At 45.2% G+C, this 18,962-nt stretch overlaps 1 protein-coding gene across 13 annotated transcripts in view; it reads left to right on the forward strand.

The window, feature by feature from the left end:
• The window catches only part of ADGRB1 (adhesion G protein-coupled receptor B1), a 290,622-nt gene that overhangs the window by 59,839 nt on the left and 211,821 nt on the right, over positions 1 to 18,962 (forward strand). The window contains exon 2 of one of the 13 annotated variants that reach the window (XM_065054573.1): positions 10,056 to 10,142. The exons of the other annotated variants lie outside the window; for them this stretch is intronic. The gene's annotated coding sequence lies outside the window, so the exon portion shown is untranslated. The remainder of the gene's footprint in view (positions 1 to 10,055; positions 10,143 to 18,962) is intronic. 13 annotated transcript variants of the gene reach the window in all.

Genomic DNA, 18,962 nt, shown 5'->3' on the forward strand with positions numbered 1-18,962 from the left:
CTGAATCTCTCTAATCTCTCCTGGAGCTCACCAGAACATTTGGCCTCTAGGGCATGTCATAGAATTATAGAGTCATAGAACAGTTTGGATTGGAAGGGACCTTCAAAGGTCATCTAGTTGAAACCCCGTGTCATCCCAGTGTTTAATTGTTATGTGCTTCCACCTCTCAACATCCTCCTCTCCCGTTTGTTTTTTTTTTCTTCAGTGGGGATTTTAATAAAGGACCATGAAAACTTCATGGTCAACCTCATTTCAACTGGGACTGGGCTGTGACCTCATGTAAGTAATGAACAAGAGGGAGAGCAGTTAATGAGAAATTGTACAAAGTGTTTTCACCAGTAATCACTGGCCTATAGAGGAGATGGACCAGGAACAAAAATTCCATTATTTCATGTAAACATTAAGAAAAAAATGGAAAAATCAAAGGTAAAGGAGTTCTCTTGAACTGCTTGTTGCCATGGCTACTGTATCATCCAGACTACCCAGGAGGCACACAGGATTTCATTGTCTTCCCAACTTTTTCGTTGAGTTGTTTATTTTTTTTTATTATCATTATTTTTAATGAATAGGAAATAGGAGGGAAAATTGAGGAAAGAAGGATGCTAATTCTTCATGCTGATGCTTTAAAGTCAAAAATGCTTTGAGAGTGATGATTACATAATGGCCAGTTGTCATCTGTGAGGTCTCCCAACCATTTCTTGTTTCTGAGACAAATAGCATAATTCTCCATTGCTTCTGTGGAGCAACATGTTCCATTATCACAACGTTCAGAGGGACTCAGAGCTGCTCATAGCTTTGCATCTTGAGTAATGTGGGTTCAGCATGAATAATCTTTCTCACGCTCTCTGGGTAGGCAGCATTCCTGAATAGGGTGAGATGTTGGGGAAGCAAAACAAAATTAAATATAAAACAATTTCTTTTCCACTCAAAACAGTAAAGCATTTTAAAATAGAGAGGAAAGTGGCCTCCTTAAAAGCTGACAGAAGATGTTAAACTGAACATAAGGATCCATCTTTTGGCACTACCTATTTCCATTTAGTATTTTTTTTGGATTTTTTGGGTGCTAGTGATTTGGAGATACCATAGCCAGGAAGAGGTCAGGAGGGCTGCTCAGCAGTGCTTCTCTTTTTAGTTAATTTTCCAACACTAATCCAGGTTTAGGTGAAATAATTGATCAGTGATGAATCCTCTCCTCTTCTAAGGCTGTGCAATGTTACACAATAATACATTATTTAAAATTATTACAACAGTGTCTCACTAATCTGATTGTTATTGGCCAAGCCAAATAATAGAAAAAGTGTTATTACAGTAGAATCATATTGCAATTAAAATGTAATTACACTGTGGGTTTTTTTGCTCAATCAATAATTATTTCTGTTGATATAATAGGAACATTAACTGCACGAGTGAATGGTTTGTCTTAGCTCTCTGGTGTCCCAGTGCTACCTGAATTGAATATACAGCATTACAGTGACATTTACAGTATTTATTCTCAGCCACACCGTGAATCATCCAGTCACTTGTTTTGCAAGCCATGAGGTTGTGTGCATGTGTGTGGTGCACATATGTAAAATATGAATGCATGTAATATGTCCTACAATTACCAATTATTTTATTACATCATTGTAAAATTATATTGCAATACTAATATATATTGTAATAGAGCATAATGATATTACATTTGTATTTGTGGTATTAAAGTGTGTCAGAGAACATACTTATCATAATTACACTGCAATTGCTCTTAACAAGAGTGGAATTACAGTCACCATATTATGAAATATGACAGTGATATCTTTATACATTATTTATATTAAAGTACAACTTAGAGGGCCTTTTAATTGGTATTTGCTAAAGAAGACTTCCATCGGTACTGGGGAACAGACCTAGAGTGAGCTCTAGTAAAGGACTCTGGCTCAACAACAAAATTTTTGGCATGTGATCCTGGTGTGGGGTCTGGACTCCTATTTTGGAGTCCAGGTCCTTATTTTGGGGTACAGTTTCTGTCTTCCTATGAGTTGTCCTCACTGAGTAGTGCTGCTGATGAATTTGTCCACGGAAACTTATGCCTCCTCCCAAAGACATGGGACCAATAGAGTTTCACAGATGTGCCCATGAAAACTTGTCTGCAGGTGCAGGACTGAGACATTAAGATCTCTGGACCACAGTGGCTTTTCCAAAGTCATGTGCTGCTGTATTTCCTTCAGTGGACAGCTCATGGAGCTTCAAGTGGCCAGCTTAGATCTGCATCTCCATCTTTTAGTCATCTAAGTATGGTTTAAGGTAACCCTTTCTGAGTATCTTACTGGTGGTCCTGGCTACATCTAAAATATCAAACCCCAGTGCACAGAGCATTACATCAGCACACTGAAAATCCTCATTTTCTCAAGTCTTGGGCAACTTGTGCGCTTTTCCTTAAGAAGGCTCCAGATAAAGTGCACTATATCTTTCTACATTGTAGTTCAGCCCACAAGTTACAGTGGCACAATCTACTTTATCTTCTCTTTCTGGCTCTGGGATCTTCTTGCATTCTCTCCTGGGTCATTCTTCATCCTGGAAAAGCATGTTGTGAATGTGAGAGGCAAATGCTGAGCAGAGTAGTAGGGATGCAAGCACACATCTGCTTCACCTCCCCTGTTGCTGCTGGGGAGATCCTGGGTGGGAAGAAGTTCAAAACATGCCTCAGATTCACCTCTCAGGGTGCGTGCTAAATCAACCTGGAGAAGAGAAGGCTCCAGGGAGACTTTATTGCAGCCTTTCAGTACTTAAAAGGGGCAAACTTTTTAGCATGGCCTGTTGTGATAGGACAAGGGGTGATGGTTTTAACCTAAAAGACGGAAGATTCAGGCCAGACATGATGAATACATTTTTTACAATGAGGATAGTGAAACACTGTCCCAGGTTGCCCAGAGAAGTGGTGGATGCCCCATCCCGGGAGACATCCCAGGCCAGGCTGGATGGGGCTCTGAGCAACCTGACCTGGGCAAAGATGGCAATGGGTGAGCTTTGAATGTCTCTTCCTACCCAAACTATTTGGTAATTCTATGATTCTATATGAGGTGTAGATGTTAGTTCTGAGCAGGAGATCTTGCTGTCCCAAACTAGGTTTGCTCTTCAAGATCTGGTCACTGTCCAGTGCAGTCAGGACTCTTTGATCCATGCAAGCCGCAAGCTGCCTCACCAAACCAGTGCCCAAGCAGCTGAGATTGAAGCAGTCTTTGCTGATTACATTAGCAGATAAGTTTTCAGATATGTGAGCTTTTCTCGGGTCAAAATATAAGGGTCTTCTAGTGAATAACCATTGCCATTATAGTTTATTTACTGAATTAAAACCTCAGTTTCTTAGGGAATATATGTATTCTTCTGGCTTGGTCTGCCAAAGGCAGAAACAAACAACCTGAACCAACATTTACTTTCTGCAGTATTTATGATTCACCAAAACAACCGCTCTTGGCAATTTTGCAAAGCAGGAACTTTATTTCAGTAAAAATTAGTTGGACAAATATACTGTGATGTAGGCTTGGGCAAGAATATGTCTGAGTGTGTGGGCTTCTTACAGGATATTCAAGGAGCTCCAAGCAGAGGAGGATGAATCAGGATGAATGAGCGAGAGAAAAATCAAGAAAATGCATAAAAGAGGTCTTTACAGCTGCATGAAAACAATATGTAGGCATTGAACTAAGGAATAAAGAGATGGATTCCTGGCCCTACTGACGTCAGTGAGGCTTCTTGGATTCAGTGAATAACTTTGGATCTATAGTCAAAGACAGATGGTATTTATTTCTGAAGTTAATGGCTACAAACGATACAAGTAGGTTCCCACATTGCTTCAGCTCAATCTCTAACTCTGCTGCTTACCAGAAGCTTCCTGAGACATGATGGCCTCAAGATATTAACTCTGGAGTTGCTGAGCATCTTCAGGTCATCCTCTACCCTCTTTTCATATCCTGCAACTGTAGTTATGCCAGTTACAGTTCTTTAAAATCCAAGTACTCTTTTTTATTAGTATTTTTCATCTTCCCTGGTTTTTAATTGGCTTTTTTGAGATTTTTGGATTAATACAACCATCATTATTTGAATCACTTACAAAGTGGATAAAATGCTGCAAAGTATACTGCAGGGGATCAGCTGTTCCTATGGACATGGAGAAACGGAGAAGACAAGAAGCCCACTGCCAGGGGTAGACTGGGTTGGCGCGGTGAGATCTCTAACCTGTCCTAAATATTCTGAGGAGTTCAGAGGTTCAGGGTAAATTTGGGCTGATGTGTGTAGCTAAACTCAAACTGCCAATACAACATAGAGAAATTACTTTCCTGTGATGAGTGGGAAAGTTGATCTCTTTAGTTATGTCTCAAGCCCAGGTGATTTTTCCCTTCTCTCCATTCATCCATCTTCCCTACCATGATGTCAAAAGTCTTTAGCCAGAGGGCTGGGGCACTTTTCCCATTTATTTTTCTGGACTCTCATTTCATCCAGCTCCTTCCTGAGCCTGTAAACTGAGGCAGCATTTCTGCCTGGTTGGTTTTTAATTGGTATTAATTTCCAATCAATCAGAACTCCTAAATCATAATCTCGAGAGGTGCTGATGCTGTTTAGCATGAGTTTGTGTGTCCTTACTCCTTATTGGTAACTCAAGAAGGAGGATGAGGTTTACCTTACAGAGGGGCTATGAGTAGACTTGACCAGTCATTCCAGTTTCCACTGGACAGAGACTGGCTTTGTATAATTTTGGTGGGAATGAAATCAACACTATTATCACGAAAACAGAAAAAAAAAAAAAAAAAAAAAAGAAAAATATGGATCCTGCAATGACACGTGACCCTGATACTCTTGCCATCCTTTTTTGGTCTCTGTAAAAAATTGCTGTTGCTGAACTTTTTTACAAGGTTGTCAGGGCCTGTGGTCAGACCTCTAACTTCAGTGGTCTTTCTCTTAAGCTGGATGTGCTGGAAAAGTTTCTTGTAGAGCTGGATTCAATCAAAGTTTGCAAGACCAGAGACATTTCCAATAAAGTGCACAGGGTTCACATAATGATATTTTCTTGATGAAACTTTGTTCTGCTGTAAAATTTGCTGCTCACTTGTACCTTTATTACTTGAGTTATGCAATGTGCTTCAATATCCCCAGAATGGCAAGGACCATAGAAGAACATTGTAGAAGTATTCGCTCTTTGTCACAAACCGTGTCCAGGATTGCTACGCTTTCCCTGCAGCAGGTGAAATGACAAGGAAATAAATAAGAATTTCACCCTGTGCTCTTAAGAGTGAGTGGGCAGACAGGACCATTTTCACCAGGGTCCCTCTGACTAGCATGGACCTGAAACAGCAACATTTCTGCTCAAAATAGCATGCCACAGGCAGAGACATTTTGTTTTTTGCTAAAAGCAAACAGAGTTGCTAAGAAACGAATATTGCAGAGATGGAAATCCACAAAAGGTTTGACAATTGTCGAATGGTACATGCTGGATTGGGTGGCTTGGCAAACATGGCCAAAGGGATAGCAGAGAGGAGCCAGCCAGTTCCCCAGCCAAACATGGTCCTTCCAGCAGGAAACCCATAAGTTGCTCCTTACATCTTGCCTCTGTCATGAATTTTGCTGATGGAGGCTGACAAAACAGGGGTATAAAAGGGACAGGGCATGCAATGACTAGAGGATTTGTAAAGTTAGTAAGACTCAATAGAGAGAAGACTTTGAAGGACATACACTTCAATGCTTCTGTCTCAAAGCTAGGAGCAGCAAAGGAGGTTAGTGAGTGGTTACAAAACTTCTCATCTTTGCTTCTGAAGGTCTGGTATCCAATCTTGCTCTTGGATCTCTAAGAACAAATCATGAACTTGTGTGTGTCTCCATTAGTGATGGTTATTCTTCAGACTTTGGTCATCAGTGACTCTGTTGGTACCAACTTTCTCAGGGTGTGGGAACACTTCCCTACATTTAAATCACTGTGGAGCCTCTGAAGACACTGGTCATCTGTGTCTACACAGGAGTCAGCTTTATATCTCCAATGTCTCCAACATCAGGCAGACAAATTTCAGAAACTTCAGTTTCCTATGCTAGGAGAAAAGATCTTATGTAACTTTCTTATCAGATGATAAATGACAGATGCACAGTACCCTTAAGGTGGCTGCACTTCAGCATGTTCATGACTGGGTGCACGGGGTTTCTCATTGAGTGAATCTTAGAGAGCAGTATGGATGGAAGAGACTGCTGCAATAAGAGACATTCAAGGGACTGCTGTCCTCTACTGGGGCACAATGCTGAATTTAAAGCTTGAGAAACTGTAAATGATCACTACCTGGAACAGCTGAGGGGCCATTCTTGCCCTCCAGTGCACTGCTGTTATTGTTAGGTGTGCTCTTCAGGAAGGTGGGCTTGAGGAAAAAAAGAAAAAAAAAAAATTAAAATAGAAGATAGAAGCAAAGCAAACTAACACTGAGCCAATTCGATTAATAAAGGATGCCAGGAGTTGGTGTTAATTTGTGTCTGATTTAAAGTGCCTAGTGGGTGGAGAGAGAACAGCCCACAAGAAGCAGCTGGGCTCCTTTTCCATCCCCCAACCCTGCTGTTGGTGCAGCGTGGTGGGGGAAAGAGGAGCACACAATCGGGCGATTCATCCCCACACTGTCGCACTTTGCAAAAGCGAAGGAGAAGAAGGGAAGGAGGGAGAGGGAGGCAGAAAAAACAGCAATCCAGTTCTCGTGAAAAGCGTCAGCAACAAACACTGTGCTTCTGCTCGCCTAACCAGGGTCAGCCCATCCTATCCATGTTTACCAGCCCTTTGTGAGATGCCGACGGCCGGCCCTGATAAAAAGGAGGAGCTGAATTGATGCTTTTCCTCATCTAATTGCTGGGGTCAGGCACATGGAGTGATGAAGGGACTGCCCTAATCACTTGTGGTGGGGCTGGCAGTGTTCACAGTCTTCTCTCAAGGCCAAAGTTCCCAATTTATGTGCAGATTTGGGTAAGACAGACAAGCTTCCCTGTTGACACGGCTTCAATGCAAAGGTCCACCTGAACCAACAAAGATTGTACCTGGATTTGCTCCCTATGGGGAGATCTCTACCACCCCTCAGTTCTTCCAGTGAAACCCAAAATAAAACCCTTTGCTGTTCATGTCCATTTAGTCCCTCTGAGGTCATGTCTATTCTCGTAAATAAATGAGGGATTAAATATAAGCATGAGTGTGGTCCTGTGATCATCCAGACCATTTAATTACTCGCGTGCTCCCTGGTGCAGCTTTGGCACAAGACGGTGCCAGGACACAGTCTGATAGATCACTGAGCCAAGGGGCTCTTTCCCACAGGTCTGTGGGATGAGGCCAGCACGTTTCACAGGGGAGGAAAGCTGAGGTGTGTGGCTGCAAGCTGTGCCATGCTTGGCCAGGGAGCCAAAGAACAGCCCCTGCTCCATTTGGTTCGGTAGTATAGACATCGCCTGCGGAGACAGACAGCAAAAGGGCAAATTAGCATTTAGTTGGCATGTGGATTTCTGTTCTTCAAGAACAAAAGGAGGGCCATCTGCTCATTGTGTCTCGCAGGAGGTGGGGGCTTGCTTTCACAGCTGACCTGTGCTGGATGCCAGCCCACCACCAAATGTGGAGATGTGGCAGGCTCTCTGGGTAGTGTCCTGAGGACATCCACTGTGCCCCATGGTGTTGAATCCACCTACCCTCTGGGCAAAAATAGGCCATGATACTCATCTCCTGGCATCTTCCTAGGACTGCTCATCTCTCCTGCATTTTCTCACTTACTGAGGCCGGTTGCTGTGCTGTACACATGGGTTTATCACTGCAGGAGCATCTCAGGAACATTATGGTGATGCTTCTCTAAACAGTTTTGGGCTAGAAGGAGGAGGAATGGGCTCAAAATCTTTGGAAGAAATAGGAATCAGAAGAATTGCTTGCACATGGCTCTAGAGCTGAGGTTTCCTCCCACGTAGAAACCTAAATCTAAGCCCTACCTGTTGTCTGCAGACCTCCAGCTCCCCTCCAGCTCCTCACTCCAGTACTGTCTGCCAGAAGGGAGAAAACACTTAAATGAAGGAGCATGTGAAAATGACAGACTCTGCTGTCATCCCTGTGATGAAGCATCATCCGAGCCCTTCTCACTATAAATATAAACCATAGTCCTTCAATCCTTCATCTTATCAAGGCTGCACACTGATAACTAACTAACCCCAGCCCCAAACCGGCACATTCTCAGTGCTTCACAAATCACTTCATAACATGCTTCCTCACCTCCCATGATTAAACAAAGCCCAAGAAAGTGAGAAGAGAGGAGTCTTTTACTTCATAATGACCCCCATGGTTGCCCTTTACCAGTAAGTCATTTTCCCTCCCATGTCACATTGCTCAAGGGTTCCTGGAGAGAAAGACTGAAAAGGAGGGAAACCATACATCTCTCTCATTTACAAAATTCCTGAACTGCTTGTCATGAGGCTGATAGATGAGATGCAAGGAATAATCCAGCTCGTTAGCATCTGTGCTATGATTCCACCCCTCTGCCAGCCTGTCTGCATTTGAGCATCTCAGGTTTGGTTAGAGGGGAGCCTAGAAGGCAGGCTGTGCCCTGAGGAGTCTGCAAGGAAATGGGGGGTCTCCAGGAAACAGAACAGGTGGGCAGCCTTTTCTGTCCATCATGGTTAGCTCAGGCACGAAACTGCATAGTTATGGGCATGACACTCCAGAAAGATTTAGGTTGGGGCATATGACCATCCCAACAACTGCTCTTCCAAGCAGTGCAATGGCACCGCGCAAGACGTAGCAGACTGAACAGAATTACATGAATCATAGAATCATGGAATGTCCTGAGCTGGAAGGGACCCACAAGAATCATCAAGTCCAACTCCTGTCCCTGCATATGACAACCCCACAGTTCACACCGTGTGTCTGAGGGTGTTGCCCAGTCTCTTCTTGAACACTGTCAGGCTTGAGGCCATATCACCTCCCTGGGGAGCCTATTCCAGTGTCCAGCAACCTCTGGGTGAAGAACCTTTTCCTAATGTCCAACCCTAACCTCCCCTGGCACATCTTCCTGATATTTGCTTGGGTTCTGTCATTGTTCACTAAAGAGAAGAGTTCGGTGACTGTCCCTCCTCCTTCCTTTGGGAGGAAGCTGTAACCACGAGGTCTCATCTTAGTCTCCTCTTCTCCAAGCTGAACAAACCAAGTGACTTTAGCTGCTGCTTATACGCCTTGGATCAGACCAACCTATTTTCAGTAGGGGAGTTCAGTGACATGGATGAGACTTGTGACACTCTATTTAATTTCAGGCTCTTGCTATCATTTGTTTAGCAGTGTGGACATATGTCTTGTGGCTTAGGAGTAGTTACTAATATCCCTGCATCTCTCTAAAATAAAAGTAATAATGGTTATTCAAGGAAGGAGCATAGGTCATAGAATCATAGAGTTACAGAATCATGAGGTTGTTTTATTTAGAAGAGATCTTTAAAGATCACTTATTCCACTCCTCCCCTGGCATGGACAGGGACATATCTCACTAGATCAGGGTGCCCGAAGCCCCATCCAGCATGACCCTGAACATTTTCAGAGATGAGGCAGACACAACTTGGCCCAGTGTCTCACCATCTTCATAATAAAAAAATTATTTCTCATATCCAATCTAAACCTAAACTTGTCCAGTTTAAAACTTTGAACCTTTGTTCTGTCACTAGAGGCCTTGGTAAAAAGCCTCTCTCCATCTTATAAGCCGCCTTTATATATTGAAAGACTGCAATTAGGTCTCCTCTCAGCCTTCTCTTCTCCAGGATGCACAACCCCAACAGGTCCATGTCTTTCTTGTACAGGGGACCATAAAGCCATCTAGATGCACAACGAAAAACTGAAGGAAAGGCAAAGAAAAGTAGACACTTCTGAGACTTGCAGTTCCACCTGGATCATTGTGTTTAATAGCAACTGATAAACTTGTCCTCCACAAGTTCTCTAATCCATTTTGGCACTCTTTTATACCTTTAGACTCCACAGCATCCTGTGGCAATGAGGTCCCCAATTAAATTATGAGTTGTGTGAAAAAGTACTTCCTTTTGCTTGTTTTCAGCCTTTGGAGTCAGTAAGGATGGCTTTCTGCGTCATGAGGCTTAATTCACTGCTGCTCCCCATGTCCCTCAAGGACCTTGAAGATAAGGTGTGTAAAAATACATATATTTATCATTCTTTCCTTTATGAGTTCAGGTTGCAGATTTCTGCTGCTTCAAGGTCATGGCTGGATCCAAAACCACTGAGACCTGGGGCTTTAAAGGAAACTTGGTACATTCCTGATTCTCCCCCTGTTCAGGGCCTGTGCTCAGCTTGGTAGAAAGTTCCCACACTCTACTCAAGCTTGGATATTTTTACTCTCTCCATGACACTGGAAAGTTCCTGTTTTCCCATGTTAGTGTGGTATCAGAAAGCTTCAAAGCCCCTCATTTCAAACTGTGTAGAAGCAGCTGGAATCACGGCTGTAGGTAGCACAATCCTGTAGGTCAAGTACTTTTGTGCTGCTCAAACTATGGAGGGTGAGAGTAAGGCAGGAGATGGTCCTGGTTTACTAAACGAACCTGTATTTCAGGTGTCTCTTTCGGCCACAACCTGAATCTCCATCTTCCTCCTGCTAAGAGGTACGGAAAAATTGTAAATCTGACCAGTGCTGTCTTATGGTCCTTCTGTGTGCAATTTGAAGACATCCTCACCACTCATTGGAAACTGAATGTCTAAAATTATGTGTTGAATTCCTGTTGTCAGAAGGGAAAACATTCCCAGTCCAGTTTTAACAGTGTTGAGTCTTCAGCATTCATGATGCACCTTCAGGGTTGCTGCAAAATTGGACCCTGATGCAGCCTTTCCTTCTTTTTGCAGCTGCTGCCTAAGAAAACTACCGTCATTGGAGTAGTGTCAATGTTGTTTGTCAGATGGGAAAACTGAGGCATAGTCATTGAGAGAGAGCACAAAGCCATGGAAGTAGTCAGAAGAAGAGCACATATTAAAACTTATGTATGCCCAAGGCTGGTCAAACACTTCTGGTTGCGGTTGTCCCGTTGTCGATCTTATCCAGCCATGTAAGGAGCTGGGGGGCAGTAAAGTAGAAGTCTGCTTCCCTGCTGCTGGGAGAAGCACTAGGACTTGAGCTAGTGCAGATCCTAGTCAGGAGCTGGTTGCAAAAACAGCTACTTGGGTGTTTTTCCCCTTTGCTTTCTCTTGATCAGCCCAGCTCCAGGCTGCCATGGGGCAGCAAAGGGCCAAATCTAGTTGGTATTCAGTCCCTGGGGCTGTGGACAGACCAGACAGGAGCAGAGCTCCAAATACTTTGGCCAAGACACCAGCTGAAACACTGTCCCATCGCTGCCCATACATCTCAGGATAATACCTGGTAAGGTTTTGGCCCCAACCAAGTAACATCACCCCAGACCATGCCTGAGCAGAGATCAGGAGACAGCATTAGGCACTGTGGCAAGGCTGTTCTGCTTTGGGGGATATGCATTTTAGCTACATGGACATGTGCTATGTCAAGGCTCTTTGCCTCAGGGGCCAGAAAATGAGCCCTGATGCATATGATTTATGCAGGATGTGCAAGTGAGCAGCGTCAGGATGTGTACTGATCTCTGGCTTGTGCACGTGCCACACAGTGAATTGCAAAGCCTGGTTTGGGGTTTATAAACCATTGTTCTGCCCACATGCCCGTGCAAGTCTGAGACTCAGTATGCACATCCAGACCTGTCCCTACTTCCCCCAAAAAACCTTGTCCCTCCCTGGGGGCTCCCACTTAGCTCTCCAGCTAACGCCAGTGCTTTTAACCTCCAGCTGAATTTCCAATCAATCTCATCCCTGTTCCCAGCGTGAATGAGCAGTGATGGAAGCGGTCTGGCCCCTGCCTGCTTACTGCCACTCATGAGGATGACCTTGCCCTCAGAGGCCCTCTTGTGTAACCCTCCCATCCAGGAGCAGGGTGTAGGAGAGTGTAGGAGAAAATGTCCCAAAGGGTCAGCTGTAAAACACTAATGGGCAGAAATAAGGCAACAAGGAAAGCAGAAGTTTTCTAGGGTGTTCTGGTGAAGAATCTAGGGTGTTTCTGGCCATGTGTGTTGCTCCTCAGGTGGTAGCACTGATGGGGATGGATGGGACCTAAGGCTGTCAGAGGGTATGGATGATGCTAGCATGGAGGAAAGGCTGACCTCACCAGGATCTGAAGAGCTGTGTGTTCTCCTGGGGGCAAGAAAATGTCTGGGAACAGTGTGAAGTGATAAGCAGCCTAACCCTACAGAGGGCTGTATCTTACCACTTTTAACTGGTGTTTAAATCAGCTTTGCTAATAGGAAACCAAGGCAGAGAAAGATGTAATGTTATGACAGCCTCCATCAGCTGAAGAACCCTATAACCTCTTTGACTTTGCTATGCAATGACATCTAACTGTGTCATGCAGTCCTCGAGAAACTCCCCATCTTGGTAGTACTCCCAAGAGGCCATCCCAATAACATTGTACCCATGTAGAGGAAAGTTGAGGACAAACCTAGCTGCATCTTAGGCTGACGTGATGTTTAAAAGACATGAATTACACACACGACATCTGTCTGACTCAGCGTTGGACCCGACAAAAGGTGCTGCAGAGCCCTGAGCTCATTTCCCTTGGGCAGCCACATCTGGGACCAGATGGAGCACATCTGGCCCTCCTTGTCTGCTGGGATTTTCTCTACAGAAGTTTTACTGAGTCCTAGATTTTAGGGTCCAGTCTTCCTTCTCAGCTGTCTCCTGATCTATTCCACTGAAAAAATAAAATAAAATATGCAGATCCAGGAACTGAGTCTGACCCATCTACATCTCTCCCTGAGAGCTTTAGTTATATGTCCATCTTCAATTAACATGTTCTGGAGTGGATAACTTAGTCTTTAAGATTGTTAATCTTATTTTGGGATGAGATCTAGTGTGTTGGAAATGAATCAACATCAGCAACATGAAGCTGGAGCTTTTCAGCTCACAGAGTACTAGAGAAAAGCAGAGGGTGCTTCTCACATCCATCTTTTCAGGTAGGAAAAACGAGGCACGAATTAGTAGAGATGCTTAATTGGGAACATACACTAATCCTGAAGCCAGGACTAAAATCTGGCCTCTGGCTTCCCCTGATACTGTGTCCCCATGTGGCCAGGGATGAAGGGGATCAGAGATGGAATGGTTCAACTAAGGCTCAGTGGCTTTGGAGTTTCCTCAACACGGTCGAAAGCCTCCTGGGCATCCCGGTATGATCTATTTCTATATATCAACTCTCAGCCCTCTTTTTTTCCCCAAATCACCTCTTTCAGCTTTTGAAAGTAGAAAAGGGACTGTGACTCTGTCCCCACAAGCCAATCCCCATCACAGGATCAAATATTATCATCCTATTCATGCAGGCTGTTGCACATCTGCTGAAGTCCAACCCCAAAGCGGGTGCCTTTGGAGGTTGGAGCTGAGAGAAATTTGGGATAAAGGATGTTAGTGTGTATAAACATAATTTATTAACACTGTAAACACATGAAAATCAGGCTTTCTCTGTGCTCAGGAGACTGAGATGGATAGAAGCAGCACGAAGTACATCAGTCTTTACAGCAGTGAAGCAAATGTGCTGGGTGGTGAGAGGTCCATGCAGAAATATGTCTTTGGCAAGTGAAACAGCAGGAGGGGAGCAGGGCTTGACTCTTGTCTATCTGACCCTTGTCCTCTTTACTTCTCAAAGGGGCTTTGTTCCAGTCCAGCTCCTAAGATTTGCTTCAAAGATATTATAGATCTAGCCAGGACAGATTCTGACCTGGGGAGCTCCAGCTGGAGCTGGTTTAGCAGACTTTCCACATCTGAAATGCCTCTCTAGGGAACGGGTGTGAACTGAAGTCAATAAAGGATTTCCCAGTCCTGCAATATTCACCAAGTCATCATTTTCATCTTTCAGGTCCCAGTCTTTACCAGATTCTGCTTTGTCAGAAAATAAGCACTCATCTCTATAGATAACCTGTTGCTGGGATGGGCCAGAGTCACATAAACACTCATAGAAAACAGCAGAGAAAGAAAATGTATCATTAAAAATAATGCTAAGCAAAATCTTGGTTTTGAACACCGATTTTATGGAAGAGGCACTGCTCCAGGACCTGTCTAAGCTCCATCCCTCTCTAGGTGTCATTCAGGTCTAACTCCTCTCCTTGCAGCCCAGCAGAGCCACTGCAGCCAAATGACAGTCAAGTCACAGCCCTTATTGACTCCTTCATGTGCTGTCAGTTCACAGATGCCACCCTGTTTTTCCAGGCATTTGCTCATTTGCCTTGGTAGCAAAAATAAAATTTCCAAGTGGTTGCAGCTTTTTTCTTTTTATTTTTTTTTTAATTGTTTTTATTCTTTTTAGCTGTTAACAGTTCCTTGTGAATAGGGACAGAGCATACTCATTGCCCGTATTTTCTCAGAGTGGCAAAGGACTGAGTTTTTCAGGGTCAGGCGATTTTCTGCCTCTGGCAGAAGGGATATTTTGCTTGATAGTTGGTGACTTCTTACAGGGAAATGGGAAGCCCCAGGAAAGGAGGATTAGCTTGATGAGAGTGGTTTTTACCCTGCTGGGATGTCAGCCTTGTGCCAAGGTCAGGAGAAGGAAAAACAGAGGGAGGTAAATCGTGGACGATAGCACGTCTGAGTCTGTAGGTAGAGAGAGGGGAGTTGGGACACGGCAGGTCTACTAGGGGCAGATCAGGGTGAGGGTGTTGGGAGAGGTCCTACACACAGGATGGCCTTTCTGCAGTCGTTGTTTTTATTATTTCCGCCCGCCCCCCCCCCTTTTCTTTTTTTCTGTGGAGTGTTTGTGTGTGTATTTGTGTGGATGTCTAAGAGTGCCCTCCATTGGCCAGATCCCGGCTGCTGCACCAAGAGTCCCGTGTCACCAGCACAAGCGAGGAAGGTGGTGGATGCGCAACCAGGGAGGTTCTTGCCCTTTTAATGTGGGAGGACTCTGTGCGATGCACAGACCTTATGAAACAGAGTACATTGCAGCCCTGCCTGCATTTTACAAGCTCCTCCTGCTCATGCAGAGCTGAAATCCCTGTGCTGGGGCACAGCTGCAAAGTCAGATGCAGCAATTTGGAGATGTCCAGCTGGAAGGTCTTGGTGAGATGAGGTGAATCGGCATGCAGGGCTATTCAGGCAGAGGATGAAGGTAGTTGTAGGCAGAGTCAAGGAATGCCTTGATCCATGCCTTCTCACACATGTCCCAATGCTGCCTGCAACCTCAGGATGCGTGTAGGGGGTGCTTGGGGCATGCATATGTGTAGAAAACAAGCAGGGATGTGAGGGTGGTGGAAAACTCTGGTCTCAGACACAGATTGTCTTGGTTTATGATTACTGCAGGAATGCAGGCTGCACCACCAAACACCTCGCCAGAGCTTGTAAGCTCAAAAATTAACTGAGACCAGTGCAAACTGGATACCTAAACCCCCTGGGCAACGCAGTTGTCAGGTGTAACATGATTCAGTGCTTGACTGGTTTTGTTCAAGCTGTGAAAGTCTGTCTCGGGTTGCGTTTCTGAACTGAACTCTGCTCCAGTGGTTGTCAGGATGGGATGGCAAATACTCATCAAGAAGGCAGAAAAAGTTACCAGGGCTCTGCAGTGGTGCAAAGGTGCAGGAGCCATGTCAGTGGTTTGCATCTCTTCAAATCCTCTGCTTCATTATCTCCAACACCTGCACAAGGTAACCAAGGCAGAAGGACCATTCAGACAAAGTTGTCAACCTCTTTCTGTGAGTTGCTTGAGCTAAACACCTGCCTTCTGCCTGGGGCACACACACACAAAGATGACAATACTTTTGCCCTTCAGCTTCTCCTTGAGAAATGTAGGTGAGGGACATCCCAAGGTCCTGCATGGTCACCTGCTGTCCCTAGGCTTTGCTCCAGAAAAAGCTTCTCCGCTAGAACCATTTCCCAGACGCGGGACTGGAAAGAAAGGGCAGGCGGGGCAGCAAGTATCCAGGTTGAATCCAGGGGTGGGGATAAGGCGTGGATGTCTCCCATCACAGAAAATTACAGAAATACCCAGGCTGTCTAAACACTAGCTGTGGCAATAGCCATGGGAATATGGGTAAATTTGCCCGTGTGCCATGGGAATGTGGTCTCCAACAATGGAATCATCTGTCTTTTCATGCATTTAATATCACTTCCCTAGCTGCAGGCTGCAGCCTCTGGTATATGTCCCCTTTGGGATTTTTCTGCATTAAAATGCAGAAGATGGATCTCTCTGCTGAAATGCAGCAGCCAGTCAACTTCCCATTGCATTTTTCCTCCCTACCAGGTCCCACACTTGTTGAGCCGAAGATCCAGGTGTGCAGGGGGGTTTTTCTCTTCACTTTTTCTGCTCTAAGTAGAGATTCCCACTTCAGCAAGGATTGGTAGAAGGAGAAAAAAATATGTTTATGTTCCTTATGGTTAAACCTTCCAGATGGGACTACATTCAAGGGAAATCAATTCTGAGACCTAACAACCGTAACACAGCGTCCTATTAACGGGTCTGTTTAGTTAAAGTTTGTTGGCTTTTACGGTGCTTTTCCCAGAGAGGGGCAGTTAAGGGGTTGCATTTTGTGCTCGCTGCATCCCCATTCAGCAGCAGGGTTATGGCCAGCGTGAGAAAAAATTGGATTTGTGCAGGGCAGGAGTCTTGGGCTGAATTCCACTCTCTGAAATCACTGTTAGGGACCGGATCTCAGTGCAAGCCCTGTCTCCTAATCATCTCGTTGCTATGGAGGCACCGCTGGCTCCTGCTTCCAACTGGGAGAGGCCAGTTTCTTCACAGACTGGACCAGAGGCTAAGATGATCCCTGGCAGGCTCATCGGTGTAAAGGCTGGTTAGATTTCAGCTTTGCAAAGGCCACAAACAGCTTGAGCTGCTCAGGCATTGCCCTACAGCAAGGGAGAGGAGACCCGGTTGTTCCTTTCAGATTCTCAGCTGAGCAAGCACCTTCCACTTATTAAATCTGACTTTTAAGGCATTGACAGCCATTTGCAGGCAACCCCTCCTGCTAATCAGGATGACCTCTCTAGAAATTTATAGGATGTTTGTTTGATGCCTGTGGTTTTCATTGCTTTGCCTTTGCTAAGCAGGTTGCATTCCTGAGATCTGGGAGATTTGCACTGCGGAGGTTTGCAGGCTGCAAACCACTGTCAGGAGTGGGGACCTGACTTCTAAAAAATTTAAGTGCAAATGCATTTGTACTCCATGCTGATTAGTGTCAGGTCTAAGAGACACTCAGGAATCTGCTGGCAGAGGCTGCAGTGATTTGAAGCTTAGATGAAACAGAGCTTGGAAATAGTGGATTTGATTTGTGAGTTACCTACCCCTTTCCTCCCCAGAAAAAAAAAGGCTTTTGCAAAAGAGGGGAAATGCAGAGACAAAACTTGGGTAGAGAGCAAGGAAAAAAAAACAAGGAGGTGAATGTGAAGATACATTTGGCTTCTTATCTCTTTCCAGATGTACAGAATCGCCTATGGGCTTCATCTCTTATTTTTCAGTCACACCTGGGATTGGGTTTAACTGCCTGAATTGTAGATTTGCTGGGAATTTGTATGGCTGCTATGAAAGCTTCCTCTGCAGTCTGGGAAGGCAGAGCCTGGCAATGGGGTGGGAGGAAACAGGAATGAGGATGAGCATTGTGGATACTGTGGGTCTGTGAGGAGGGTCAATGTTTTCCTTCCTCCTTTGCAGCAGATGTCCCTTTCCATAGACTTGCACCTTCATTCCTTCCTGGTGGTGCCACCATGTTCTTCTGTCATGGACAAACACATCCCAGATGATCTGAATTATTTTGGGGTTGCAGTGTAAGACAATGTTAACATCCCAGGAGTTGGGCTGCTTGCACTCAGACTTCACTGCAGAGTCCCTGAGCATTTGGTTTTCACTAATTTGTGGACCACAGAGGCTCTTGAAATCAAGGCTTAGTAGGGGAAACCTTCTTCTCAGGGGTCCAATTTGTCCTTTTGAAACTAGACAGTAGCCCTGTTTTGAAGGCAGCAAGTACTGCAGGGCCAGGGCAAGCCTCCCCCAAGGGGAAATTCCTGGTTTTCTCTACCTGGGGTGAGTCAAAGAGAAATGCCTGGAAAGGTGAGAAGGAAAAGGTACAACGGCTGTATGCCCAGTGGTGGGGGAAGCTCTGCCCCACACACTGAGGGTCTGACCTTCCTACCCATCAATTCTGCATCTGTTAACAGGTTCCCCTCCCCAAACATGGGGGTGCATGTTACATAGGGAGGGGGTATAAAATGAAGAGAATCCTGCTATTGATGGTGCTTCCCCCTCTTTCTCGTCCCTTGGAAAGAAGGAAGATGGGGGAAAGGAAGCACAGGGGTACCTTCTTGGTGGGGTAAGAAAGAGGGAAACGTACAAGAGTGCAGAGAGCACAGGAATATCTTCATCAGAGAGTAGGGCACAGGTGTCTGGGCAGTTGTGCTGAAGAGGGGATCTGGGCTACAAAGGAATGGGTCCAAGAGAGCAATGCAAGAGGGATATTACCTTTGCTGAAGAGGCTTTGCAGGCTTAAGGAGGTCCTGGGGGTGGCCAGGAGGACTCTCGGGAGATGCTCTGTGCCTGGCTGTAGTACTGCAGGGGTGTCCTGCACACAGGGTTGCAAACCAGGGTGACTGCATGGTGTGTGAAGACCTAAAATCTGCCTCCACCCCCCTTCCCCTTTCTTTTTTCTCCTATACCTTGTGCATGGCTCTTTCCAGACCTGCCCTTCTGCCTGGGCTCAGGGTTAGACCAGGACTGAGGTACTGAGCAACAACTCTCTTCACCTGCACTGATTTGGTGAAAGAGAAGGCAGAAGAGAGAAAAGGAGAGACATAAAGAAGAAAAATACCAAGGGCTGGCAGGAGAAAGCAAAGAGGCAGAGCCCAGCTGCCCATGACAAGCTCCATCCCACCCTTCCCAGGTGCAGCATGCAGTCTGGGTTAAACCAGCACCTTGGTTGGGATGGAGAGGAGT

Source organism: Columba livia, chromosome 2 (assembly GCF_036013475.1).
Source record: "Columba livia isolate bColLiv1 breed racing homer chromosome 2, bColLiv1.pat.W.v2, whole genome shotgun sequence".
In the NCBI taxonomy this organism is placed as follows: domain Eukaryota; kingdom Metazoa; phylum Chordata; class Aves; order Columbiformes; family Columbidae; genus Columba; species Columba livia.